The 13,829-nt window shown below is 42.1% G+C and overlaps 1 protein-coding gene across 1 annotated transcript in view; it reads left to right on the top strand.

Annotated features, from left to right (window-relative positions):
• The window catches only part of xylt1 (xylosyltransferase I), a 245,698-nt gene that overhangs the window by 178,722 nt on the left and 53,147 nt on the right, over nt 1–13,829 (top strand). The window lies entirely within an intron of this gene.

The following is a 13,829-nucleotide window of genomic DNA, read 5'->3' as shown; positions in this document are numbered from 1 at the left end:
ACATCTACTGCTCTGCCCTCATCAATCGTCTTTGTTACTTCTTCAAAAAACCCAATCAAGTTTGTGAGACATGATTTCCCACACACAAAGCCATGCTGACTATTCCGAATCAAACCCTGTATTTCCAAATGCATGTATATCTTACCTCTCAGAATCTTCTCAAGCAACTTATCTACCACAGATGTGAAGCTTACTGGTTTGTAGTCCCAGGTTTTTCTTTGCAGCCCTTCTTGAATAATGGAACAGCATTTGCTATCCTCCAGTCTTCCGGGATCTAACCCATGACTAACAATGATGCAAAAATATCATCCAGGGGCCCCGCAATTTCTCCTCTAGCCTCTTGCTGTGTTCTTGAATATATCTAGTTAGGACCAGGAGATACATTCTAATACACTCATGATCTGTTGTGCTGGTTTAAACATCTCTAAAAATTCACTAGATCACCATCCCTTTCACAAACTTGCCATTCAATCAGAGGTCGAATTCAGCACCATAGGAAATTTCTGTCACACTCTGCTTGTTTACAAGCCCTCAGACCCCCAAAAGGAATCCCTCTGAAATAAAACTGCACCTTAAATAGAAACACTAATAAGTCCTTTCAAAACTTAGCCAGAAACTGACTTCTATTTGCCAATATAACAAGTCAGTGACTCTGACTGATTTTTAAATTTGTTTTGTTATTTATAGTTAAACCCATTTTTAACTCTATCCTAGAATCCCTACAGTGTGGAAACAGGCCATTTGGCCCAACAAGTCCACACTGACCTTCTGAAGTTTATCCCACCCAGACCCATTCCCCTACCCTGTCATTGGACATTCCTCTGAATGATGCACCTACCCTACACATCCCTGAACACTATGGGCAATTGAGCATGGCTAATTTACCTAACCTGCACATCTTTGGATTGTGGGAGGAAACCGGAACACCAGAGCAAACACAGACACAGGGAGAATGTGCAAACTCCACGCAGACAGTCACCCGAGGCTGGGATCAAACCTGGGACCCTGATGTTGTGAAGCAACAGTGCTAACCACTGAGTCACTGTGCCAGCTCCATTTTTAGCTCTATCAGTGAAATAGCACCAAGTTAAAATTTGTATTGAAAGATAGCTTATCTTTAAAGACAGCTAGATTGTTTAAAAAAAAACTTCTCAACAATGCAATTAATCAGAGAGGATTTCATGTGTGATGTAACATATAATTTAGTCTGAATTTCCGGACTTCTTGCTGTCACCTTGGTTACATCACACCTTTTTATTTAGTGACTAAAAGCCCTAACTTGATGGGGGCTCTTCAACCTGTTTCAATGATGTTTCTCAAGGGAACAGTTTTGTTCAGGATGACATGGGAAGGAATCCTCTTCTGAAAAGAGTGACAGTAGTATCTTTTGTTTCCATTTGAGGGGGCACTCAGGCTGGGGGTAGGGGTGTGTGAAAATTGATGTCTCATCTGAAAGGTGCATTGCAGCACTCCCTCACTAATACAGTGAAGTGTCAGCCTTAACTGTGTATCTTAGTCCTATAGCCCTGTGACTTGGGCTATGCTATGGCTGATATCTGCCATGAGGCAGCTTTGGATTTCCCAGTAGTCTGGTGATGTGGATGGTATTACTCCTGAAAACCTTTGCGAATTCAGCTCAAAAACAGCTGGTATGAGCCTCATGTCAATCCTTATAGAGATCTCAAAGAAGGTAAAGACCTAAAGTTTTCAAAGTTAAAAATCACACAACACCAGGTTATAGTCCAACAGGTTTAATTGGAAGCACACTGGTGTTGTGTGATTTTAAACTTTGTACACCCCAGTCCAACACCGGCACCTCCAAATTATAAAGTTTTCAAGTTATCCTGTACCATCATTTTGTACAGAATCACCAGAGCAAAACGATGCTACTGGAACAACAGTTTGAGATAAGACATCCTTATGGCTCTGTGGATGAAGATCATTCATCACCATTATTTAATCAACTCCATCTATGGTAAAGGAAAGCTACATACCACTGTATTTCCAGTCAGAATTTGCAAAGAATTTTGAGGGAAAAACATGTTACTTTGATTTTAGTATAGCTAGAGAAGTCAGTTTAAGCAAAGGCGGAAGCCAGTGTTTTGAATCACCATTTTTCCTTTCCTTTCCTTTGAACAGTTTAATGTATTATTTGTAATATTTTATTTGTTGGAATTGGGATCAAGACTACTTGATGATGAGGAAGGTTAGAGTTCGGAGGGTCTGGGATAACCTGCAGCAGCACCTTCAGGCAGTGTTGGCAACCCAACCTCCAGCCAGTCTCATTCATCATTTATTTTTATAACTTTACACCCCTGAAAAACACAGAATTTCCAGTTGGAGTTTTAGCAGGATAGGCCCTTCTTCATGTCTGTGCCACTGTTTGACCATCTAATTTTGCAGCAATGGGCCCAAAGTGCTGTAATTTTTATCCCAACAATTAAGGAGAGTCAAGGGGCAGAGTTGAGTATGGTAACCTTTACAAAACATAAAGTGCTAGAAAAGCTAAAAGGTCTAAAAATTGATAAATTTCCTGGCCCCAATGGGCTACATCCTAGAGTTCTGAGGGAGGTGGCTGAAGAAATAGTGGAGGCGTTGGTTGTAACTTTTCAAAAATCACTGGAGTCAGGGAAAGTCCCAGATGATTGGAAAATCGCTGTTGTAACCCCCGCGTTCAAGAAAGGATCAAGACAAAAGATGGCAAATTACAGGCCGATTAGCCTAACCTGATGAAGGGCTTATGCTCGAAACGTCGAATTCTCTATTCCTGAGATGCTGCCTAACCTGCTGTGCTTTGACCAGCAACACATTTGCAGCTGTGATCTCCAGCATCTGCAGACCTCATTTTTAACCTCTGTAGATAAAATTCTAGAATCCATTGTTAAGGATGAAATTTCTAAATTCTTGGACGTTCAGGGTCAAAATAGAACAAGTCAGCATGGATTTAGCAAGGGGAGGTTGTGCCTGACCAACCTGTTAAAATTCTTTGAAGAGGTGACAAGAAGGTTAGACCAGGGAAACCCAGTGAATGTTATCTATCTAGACTTCCAAAAGGCCTTTGTTAAGGTGCCTTACGGGAGGCTGCTGAGTAAGGTTAGGGCCCATGGTGTTCGAGGTGAGCTACTGGCATGGATTGAGGATTGGTTGTCTGACAGAAGGCAGAGAGTTGGGATTCTTTTTCAGAATGGCAGCTGGTGACAGGCGGTGTCCCACAGTGTTGGAGCTGCCACTGTTCATTCATATACTAATGAACTGGATGAAGTGACTGGGGGCATTCTGATGAAGTTCGCCGATGATAAAAAGTTAGGTGGACAGGCAGGTAGTACTGAGGAGGTGGGGAGGCTGCAGAAAGATTTAGACAGTTTAGGAGAGTGGTCCAGGAAATGGCTGATGAAATTCAATGTGAGCAAATGTGAGGTCTTGCACTTCGGAAAAGAGAACCCAGGCATGGACTATTTTCTAAACGGTGGGAAAATTCATAAAGCCAAAGTACAAAGGGATCTGGGAGTGCTAGTCCAGGATTCTCTAAAGGTAAACATGCAGGTTGAGTCGGTAGTTAAGAAAGCAAATGTAATGTTGTCATTTATCTCAAGAGGGTTGGAATGTAAAAGCAGCAATTTGCTACTGAGACTTTATAAAGCTCTGGTTAGACCCCATTTTGGTCCCCACACCTCAGGAATGAAATACTGGCACTGGAGCGTGTCCAGCGGAGATTCACACGGATGATTCCTGGAATGGTAGACCTAACATCCGATGAACAGCTGAGGATCCTGGGATTGTATTCATTGGAGTTTAGAAGGTTAAGGGGAGATCTAATAGAAGCAAGTGAGGACTGCAGATGCCGGAGATAAGAGCTGAAAATGTGGTGCTGGAAAAGCGCAGCAGGTCAGGCAGTATCCACGGAGCAGGAGAATCAACGTTTTGGGCATAAGCCCTTCTTCAGGAATGAGGAGGGTATGCCAAGCAGGCTAAGATAAAAGGTAGGGAGGAGGGACTTAGGGGATGGGCGTTGGGAATGCGATAGGTGGAAGGAGGTTAAGGTGAGGGTGATAGGCCAGAGAGGGGGTGGGGGTGGAGAGGTCAGGAAGAAGATTGCAGGTCAAGAAGACGGTGCTGAGTCCGAGGGTTGGGACTGAGATAAGGTGGGGGGAGGGGAAATGAGGAAGGTGGAGAAATCTGCATTCATACCGTGTGGTTGGAGGGTTCCTAGGCGGAAGATGAGGCGGTGTTCCTCCAGGCATCGTGTTGCCATGGTCTGGTAATGGAGGAGGCCAAGGACCTGCACATCCTTGGCGGAGTGGGAGGGGGAGTTAAAGTGTTGAGCCACGGGGTGATTGGGTTGGTTGCTGTGGGTGTCCCAGAGGTGTTCCCTGAAACCTTCCGCAAGTAGGCGGCCTGTCTCCCCAATATAGAGGAGGCCACATCGGGTGCAGCGGATACAATAAATGATGTGTGTGGAGGTGCAGGTGAATTTGTGGCAGATATGGAAGGATCCCTTGGGGTCTTGGAGAGAAGTGAGGGGGGAGGTGTGGGCGCAAGTTTTGCATTTCTTGCAGTTGCAGGGGAAGGTACCGGGAGTGGAGGTTGGGTTGGTGGGGGATGTGGACCTGACGAGGGAGTTGCAGAGGGAGTGGTCTTTCTGGAACGCTGATAGGGGAGGGGAGGGAAATATATCCCTGGTGGTGGGATCCGTTTGGAGGTGGCGGAAATGATGAAGAATGATACAATGTATCTGGAGGTTGGTGGGATGGTAGGTGAGGACCAGTGGGGTTTTGTCCTGGTGGCGATTGGAGGGCCGGGGTTCAAAGGTGAAGCAGCGGGAAGTGGAAGAGATGTGGTGGAGAGCATCATCGATCATGTGTGGGGTGAAATTGCGGTCCTTGAAGAAGGAGGCCATCTGGGCTGTGCGGTGTTGGAATTGGTCCTCCTGGGAGCAGATGCGGCGGAGACGAAGGAATTGGGAATATGGGATGGCATTTTTACAGGGGGCAGGGTGGGAGGAGGTGTAGTCCAGGTAGCTGTGGGAGTTGGTTGGTTTATAGTAAATGTCCGTGTTGAGTCGGTCGCCCGAGATAGAAATGGAGAGGTCTAGAAAGGAGAGGGAGGAGTCTGTGACGGTCCAGGTAAATTTGAGGTTGGGTGAAAGGTATTAGTAAAGTGGATGAACTGTTCAACCTCCTCGTGGGAGCACGAGGTAGCGCAGGGGAGATCTAATACAAACTTACAAGATAATGCATGGCTTAGAAAGGGTGGACGCTGGGAAGTTGTTTCCGTCGGGGGATACTAGGACCTGTGGGCACAGCCTTAGAATTAGCGGGGGTCAATTTAAAATGGAAATGAGGGGACATTTCTTCAGCCAGAGAGTGGTGGGCCTGTGGAATACATTGCCGCAGAGTGCAGTGGAGCCCGGGACGTTAAATGTCTTCAAGGCAGAGATTGATAAATTCTTAATCTCGCAATGAATTAACGGCTACAGGGAGAGTGTGGGTAAGTGGCGTTGAAATGCCCATCAGCCATGATTGAATGGTGGAGTGGACTGGATGGGCCAAATGGCCTTACTTCCACTCCTATGCCTTACGGTCTTATGGTTTTTCAGACCCTCGTCTCAATAATACTTCAGTGTCCTGAGATTCTGCTTCTGGCACCTCTGAAGGCAGGGAGTTCCAGGTAACCTTTCAGTGAATAAAAACCTTTCCTCAACCCCCGCCCCCCCATCATTGACCCCTGCACTGAGGGGAAAGGTGTACCTCTATCTACCCTAAATGTACCCCTTTCTACTTTGCACATAGCAATCAGGTAACAACTCCAGCTATTTAGTGTCTCTTCATCACTGGCCTGCTCCAGCCCAAATCTACTTGAAATAATTAGCTGCTATCAGCATTCAGGTTGAACTAGGCCTCTGTGTACAGCATTTTTAAAACTTGCCATTACTGGGTTGTTTGATCTACTTCATACTTCCCTTTCAATGCCTTTCTGCATAATTAATTCTGAAATCCCAAAAAAGTCATGGAACTGAATGGCGTTGACATTGAACACTGATTCCAACATAGTTTTAGATTTGCTTTACACTAAAATCTTGATAGCAATTCCAATTTCATTTTTCAAAGAAAATAAAATTTAGCATAAACATCTTGTGAAAACGAACTTATTTAAAAATGTCTCCCTGTGGTGTTTTGAGTTAGGCCTTTAAAGTCTGCAAAGTGAAATTCAGAGTCGGTCAGGTATCAACTGTGGTTCCCTGGTGGGCCACATGAATCAAATAAGCTGTAATGTCACCTAAATGGGACACTTGTGTGTACTAAACTGTAAAAGGATAGGTTTGACTCTAGTTGTCATGTGTGATGGATACAGCTACCTTCACTTCAAGTTCATTACGTTCTGCAGCTATTAACCTTAACGATTCATTCCAGCCTTTAAAGCACAGCTTTCCATGCTGAGCGTTATGCTGCAAGTGTTGTCTGACATGGAATCTACACAATATACACTTGGAGGTTGCATAGTAATTTTCAGATATTTAGAAAATTCCATCTTGGGCAGGTTATGCAGATGGATTTAATGAAGTGCTGCTCAAGGATTTCATTGTTCTCCATACTCTCAGAGGCTGATGTAGCGCCCCAGCAGCCCACTGTTCTGGGAGATTTTTTTTAAACAGGGAGAGATTTTCTGAGCCTCTGGCCCTGCACTAGTCGAAGTCACTCCATGTGGAAGTATTGCTAAGTGCTCTTTGTAAATGGTCTTTCATCTGAGTGAGAGGGGGGACCTACTGGAGCAGCAAATGTGAAAATCTGCACAGCTTAGAATGCAAACCATCGTTTTCTTTGGCTGCAAATGGAGTTGCTATGCAGACTGCTTGAGGGCATGAGAAACATTTCAGTGAGCATGGGACAGACCTAACCTTGTTACTATACAGCAATGCATTGAATACAACACTGACAACCAAGTAATTTGCACACAAAAACTGCCTTGCATTCAATCTGGTGAGTATGACGCAGTTCAGAATAAACTTGTTTCAACATTTGGAGTACCAGTCTGAGGTGAAGCCTCAGAGAAATCCACTGGCCAAAGCTTTCTCTGTTTCAGACTGTGTGGGGAAGGCTACATAGGGGTCAACTAACTCTCCACCCTTACTGCCAAGCAAGTTTGCCAGATCGTGCACCAATTCACTTGACAGTTGGCCACCAAGCTCTTTGGACAATCACAGGTGTCAACAATGGCAACCCAGATGACCAAAAACTGCCAACACATCAGAGGTGGGCACCTTTTGGGTTGTTAAGACCATCACTCTAGGCAAGATCTTTGGAGGATCCAATAGTACAAAGGTAGCTATTCTTTCTCTTCTTGTGAGGTCTGAGTAATAGGGATTGGGGAGATTTAAAGGCAAGGCCAAATGCAGCTTTCTGCTCTTCTTCTCTCGACTGGGGCAAATAAAAGACCTGGACTCTGTAGTTGCCCTGGTTACCCAATTAGTGAGGAAGCCATGTTTTTTGACACCTCCAGCTGGAATGGAAAGTAATTAGGAACTGAAGTGGCTGTTAATTCTGCACTCTAAGGCTTCAATTGCTGGCAAGTTGAGGACATCCCCATGAACCTTCCAGAACTTATTTGGTGAGAAGTGGGTGAGTATTTCACCAGAGTCAACTCATCTAGCCACCTCTCTTAGTGGGCAATGGGGGAATTTCATTCATTGATTTATTTTTGTACAATTACAGAAGTTAGGTAATTTATAGTAACATATTGTCGGACAAGGCTGGTTTTAACAAACGTTAGACCGAAAATAAAGTGAGAAAATATAGGATCAGCATTAGTTGTGACCAGGGTAACCAGTTTCAAGGAACACCTTGACTGGGGAAACATAGGGTGGGGTGGTGTTTTGTTAAACTAAAGAGTGGGCTGGCTACTTGTTTCAATCTGAAATGGAGTTGTGGGGAGTAGTGTGTTTGAAAACATATTAACATTGGGGAGGGTGTTAAGATCGACTGAAGATTATCTTGAGATACAATATTAATATCTCTGAGCTTGCTGTCCAACTCAAAATGCCCAGACAAGTCGCTCACAGGTACCAATGAAATTTGGGACAGATGGCCACCATCATTGTCATGGGAGAAAATATGTGTCCCAGTCTCCGCAACACAAAATGTCTGCACTTAACCACTATGCCTACCCACAATGCCTCAAATTGGCCAAACCAACCACCCCAGATATCTCACATACCTCAGGACAACCCCAGATCAAGAGAATATACTTCTTCAGATTAACTGATAATGAGCCTCGTGCTCCACAATAGCCCAGCCACCTCTGATGTCCCGAGGGTACAGCTGCTGCCATTGCGAGTCAAGCCTTCACAAAGGGTACCCAGACAAGGAGGCACCAAAGGTACTTCGCTTGCCCCCCTCAATAATACGAACACATTGATACCAGGATGAAGCCCACTAACACCTGCCCCAGCCAAGGATTGGAATCTCCTGAGTCAATTAACTCATTGTCGAACACCGGACGCTTGAATCTTTTCAGTGAATGAACTTTATTTCTCTTTGTTGTACAACTCGCACCATTGTCTCATACCTCACCCTTCATTGTTGTAAGGTTATAAAACTCCACGGTATTCTCTGTTCAGGGAAGAAGCTGTGGTTCCTTCTGAACAGCCCATCAGTGACTGTTTCAGTTGGGTCAAGTCTCTTCCGTGATATCACTGTTGGTTAAATAAATCCTTGTCAGTTCTCAGTCCGATCTGTGTGTCTGTGATCTGTGATTAATTGGGCTAAATTCTCTGACAATTGTGAAGTCTCGGGTAGAAATTACAATTGGCAAACTTTTGTTTCTGGTTCCTTTAATTGTGCCGACTGCAATCTGTTTGATCATTTCATTTCTGCCATTAACTCCCTTCGAGTGGATCATTTTAAAACAGAGCATGATGCCTGCATATAAATTGCGTGTGCAGGATGTACAAGCGCATTAATCACTCCTCTGAGAAAGATTGCCAATGTAATTTCTACTATCCTAGGTCTTCCTTTTGCTGCAAGTTGAAGTGAGTAAGCGAGTGAGATTAATATGAAGAATGAGACTGCACAAAACCCCATTCTCAAAGATTTTTGTATTGACAAATATATGAGCTCTGCTCTCCTCCAATCAACAACACAGAGAGAGACAAAAAAAACAATGTAAACCTGTCCCAAAATGCTGGTAATTCTATGAGTCGGTAGCAGCCACAAGTAGAATTTGATGGCCATGTGCAGCATGTTCATGCATTTACAGTGCAATCCTGGGGCTAGCATTGGGGCATTTCTAATCTAATCCACATGAAAGAGAAGAGGAGGCCTTTGTGTAGCATCTTCCATAATCTCTGGATGTTCCAAAACATGTGACAATGAAGGAATTACAATCTAATATAGGAAAGGTGGCTGCCAATTTGAGCACAGCACACTCCCCAAGCAACAATATGGTGATGGCCAGGCAATCCCTCTTCAAAATGATACCATCGGTGCCTTTATTCTCCACTGCATGCTACCTTGTCTTTGGAAAGACAATACTTTAGACCATGAGCCACACATCAGCAATGTACTTGACCCATTGCCAAGGAGCTCTGGGCAAGAGCCTCTACACTCTGTCAGGAAGTGGACCAACCACACCATTTTGATCGTGCCTAAGTTGACTTTCCACTGATCTTCTTTATTAATATAAAGCTAATGATTTGGGGCATCTGACAGAGAAGACCTACGTCAGGGCTGTCACCAAGATAACAGACCTGATGATAAAAATTCAGAATCAGTTCTGGACCTCTGTGACAAGTTGATATTCTTCCATATAGACGGAGTATGTTTAAATATTCCTGAATGCTGATCCAGCGTGGCTGGCTAGTAGGATGTGAAGAGATTGACCTGCCTTTCCGTATGTTTCAGAAAACCTTGCAAATGAGTGTCCTAATGAATGGGGCCTCAACTATTTAAATTTTACATTAGTGAATAGTCATATGGTAATACAGAATGCGTATCAGTGGAAAAAGATGCATTTCATCAAAGCTATTTCTCTTTCTTGCAAGAACAAAGCAATCTCCCAGTTTAAACAAACCTCAAAATGTTAGTGATGCCCATGGGCATCTCTATTAGAAAGCGAAAGAGATGATTTGTTATCTAACTTCAGGAGGACCAGTCTGCAAGTGTGGAACAGATCACCAGGATCCTCAGTTGGAATGGGAATCGAATTTACGCTGATGACCTTATTCTGAACCGCGTGCTAGTCACCTGGGTTAACCAGCTCCTCTGCATCTAATTTATAATATGTTTAAAAAAATCACTCATTGTTCACACAGTCTAATTTTAACCCTGCCTACCTAGGGAAGCTGCAAAACTGCAGTTTAAATAACTGTATAGAAACGTTCATGGGAAGTGGATACCATTGGCAAAGCCAACATTTATTGCCCATACCAAACTGTTCTTTAAGGTGATGGTGAGCCACCTTCTTGAATGACTGCAATCGTAAATTTATTTATGTTTAATTATAATAGTGTTTATGACTCAGATACTGACTTGAAAACTAACATGACAGTTGAATTCAGTGCAAAACAAGTGCCATGTATTTGTGCTTAAGACCTTGATTGTTCATGGAATATTTTACATTTTTCTCCCTTTAGATTTTTACTGAGTGTTTTTACAAGTTGTATTTTAGCACTATTTGTGTTTCTCAATTTCTTTGCTCCCAGGTAACAGCCTGAGTTACCATATACATTGCAGGTTTGACAAGCAACAGGACAATATTGAATGTGAAATTATACAGCAGAATCTCTTTTAATATCTGGTGCTGATATGATTTCTCATTCTTTGCCTACAAATTATGTCTTGATAAATTTGCAACAATTGTGGCTCACCATTCACTTTCAGTGGAAGCATCAGCATGCATCAGCAGCCTGGATTATAATGGCTGTCAGCCTACACATCCTGGAGAAAATTGAATACAAGAGGGCCATTACTTTCTCAGTATATGTGTATATATCATTCTATATATTTTAAAAATAATAGATGCCCTAGAGTGATTTTGGAACTATAATCATCTCATTATTCCCTTGCAAAGTTCCATTACTCTACACAACAGAAGGTGGGTGTTTAATAAGCAGACTGATGTGGGTGGGATGGTGGGTGGCATTTACTGGAGAAGCTCATCGATGTCTACGTTTCCAGCTCAGGTTGGGCCATATTTCCAGGGGTGTTATCACACGAGCCTCCCAGTACTGACTGCCTCACCCCCACGTTACTGCCTTTGGCATCCTGGTCCATTTGGTGTCAAGCCATCCACCCTATCCCACTTCAAATACAAAAGGAACGAGTTTTTATCTGAATGGGTTATTCTTGACTGTTAGTTAGCTAGGTTTGTTGTAAATATATTAGTCTTAGTTCATATTAGTCAAATAAAAGTCATAGAGGTCTTTAAGATTATGAATATTATTATGGTAATGGAATTGACAACTTGTGTAATGCAGCTGGGAGCCAATGAATTTGTAAATATTGCATCAGCTGTCATTAACTGAAATGAACAATTTGCATTGACCAGACATGGGAGATGATGGCATAGTAGTAATGTCACTAAATTAATAATGTTCTGGAGAGATGGTTTCAAATCCCACCATACCAGAAGTAACATTTTAATTCAATTGAAAGCTAACCTAATGGCAAACATCTAACTATTGGTGGGAGAAAGTGAGGACTGCAGATGCTGGTGATCAGAGTCAACAAGTGTGGTGCTGGAAAAGCACAGCAGGTCAGGCAGCATCCGAGGAGCAAGAGAGTTTGTGATTGGCTTTCGGCAGGCAAAGATTTTAAATTATAGATTGGTAATCTAATTGATGAACAAAACAAGCACAGAGAACTGAAGATCCAACTTGTGTTCCTAGTTCAGGAGCTACCAGATGTTAGAGGATTTGTACATGACAGCAATGCAGGCAGTGTATTGCTAACAGGCTGGGAGAGTTCAGGACTCCATGAAATGACACTGTTCATGCAAGTGGAATTTCAGTTGTGGTTGAAAGCGCCTAAACATTCAGTTATTTTACCATGATGTGGAAAGATGTATTGATATGAGGATAACATTTTATGATCGTATGTTGTTTTGATAATAACCCAGATGTCACTGGAAAAAGGCTACAATTACAAATTTCCTCACCTCTGAATTTCTGTTCCTAATTAACATCCTGTATGTTTGATACTCTCCCCACTGATCTGAACTAATCTGTTATTCTCTAATCTTTCAGCACTATGTATGCCATCAGTAATTTCTGCAGGCTTAATTTGGTTTTAATGGTATTTTTGCATCTTTTTGAAGAACAGAAATATAATTACTCTTCATGTTTTAGTAGCATGAACTGTTAATGAAGGAGCAACCCCCTCCTGAAATGATAGGAACTTAATTATCTCGTAGATGTACATGAAAAAGATAAAATAACAAACTGTTAATTAATATGGTGTTTATTTAGTGCAAGGTATTTGATTTTCCCCAGTGTAACTCTTCTTGTGATAAGATATTTATCTTTCATCTCTTGAGATACTACTTTATGTGTGTGTGTGAGAAATATAACTAGTGTTATCTCTTCAACCAGCAAAACATAAAACTAAAAGTTGTCTCAAACAATAGAATAAAAGTTGTTTTTTATTTAAATATGGCTTCCAACAAAATTCTTGAGAAAAGTACCAGACAAAGTTCATTTTCTCTCGTTTCCTTGTGAAGGCAACAGAATATTGCAGCCAAACATTAAAGACAGGAAAATATCTGAACTCCCATTCTCAAACTTAAACTTTCAAATTTGACTTTCTACCTGGATAACCCTGATATCAGATTTTTGATTCATTACATTATAGTTATCTCCACAGGTCACGCAAGTTATCAGCAAGTTATGGGTTGAAATTAGATAGTATTCTGATTCTCTATCCTGTGCATAAAAAGAAATCCATCCTTACCTAGTTACGGGTAGCAACTAGAGTCTGAATCAGAGTTTAGACAATTCTGTATCCATTGTTTTGTATAAAAGAGAAACAGTCCTATTTGGTGGATTAAATCAGTAGGATTTTACAGTCCATGACAAACTAATCAATGTCATTGTTGAGGCTCACCTAACATCTCCACAAACATCATCGTTGGATGGTTTTCGTGTTTTCATTATTCATTTCAATCTAGTTTTAATTCAGCGGACTCTCTAAGCATCCTGCAACTGCAATGTTATCAAATCAAGTAAGTAGGCACCCTGCAGTATTTACACAGATCACAAAGAGAAAGTAAACTGCATTTTATCTTGCTCCTCATAAAATTGACCAAAATATTTCAACATACACCATAGAAGCAGCAATATCAAACCGATTTTAGAATATCATGTATTATGTGTCATCTGGATTTTTTATGATTTTATGTCAGACAAATGTAAATTAGTTTCCCAGGAGCATACAGGTTGTTCAATCATAGTTAATTCTTTGTACGTGACTGAAAGCCTTGTTGCATTTTAACAGGTAATTTTTTAAAGAGCTTAAACAGCAATACTATATTATAGAGAAAGTACTGATCAGTTCAGTGATTGCCATTTGTAGGAATTTTAACACCATGTGGATGAGCCAGGAATCACCAATTGCAGCTTCTGTACTTCCACATTTGACTGCAAGTGTGTGGGCCGGACGTTCTGATTGGTTTGGTGGGGTGGTAGCAAACGCAGGCATGGTATCTGTTCACATCCAGCCTCACAGCTGTATAAGCCTGCATCTTATAAAGATTGTTGCTTGTTTGTTATCCTGACTGCCGCAAAGCAGTGTACCTGTACAGCTTACATTGGCTGGATCGGTATATAAAGTCAACCTGAT

This window comes from Hemiscyllium ocellatum, chromosome 20 (assembly GCF_020745735.1).
Source record: "Hemiscyllium ocellatum isolate sHemOce1 chromosome 20, sHemOce1.pat.X.cur, whole genome shotgun sequence".
Lineage (NCBI taxonomy): Eukaryota > Metazoa > Chordata > Chondrichthyes > Orectolobiformes > Hemiscylliidae > Hemiscyllium > Hemiscyllium ocellatum.
This window is presented reverse-complemented; position numbering and strand designations above follow the sequence as displayed.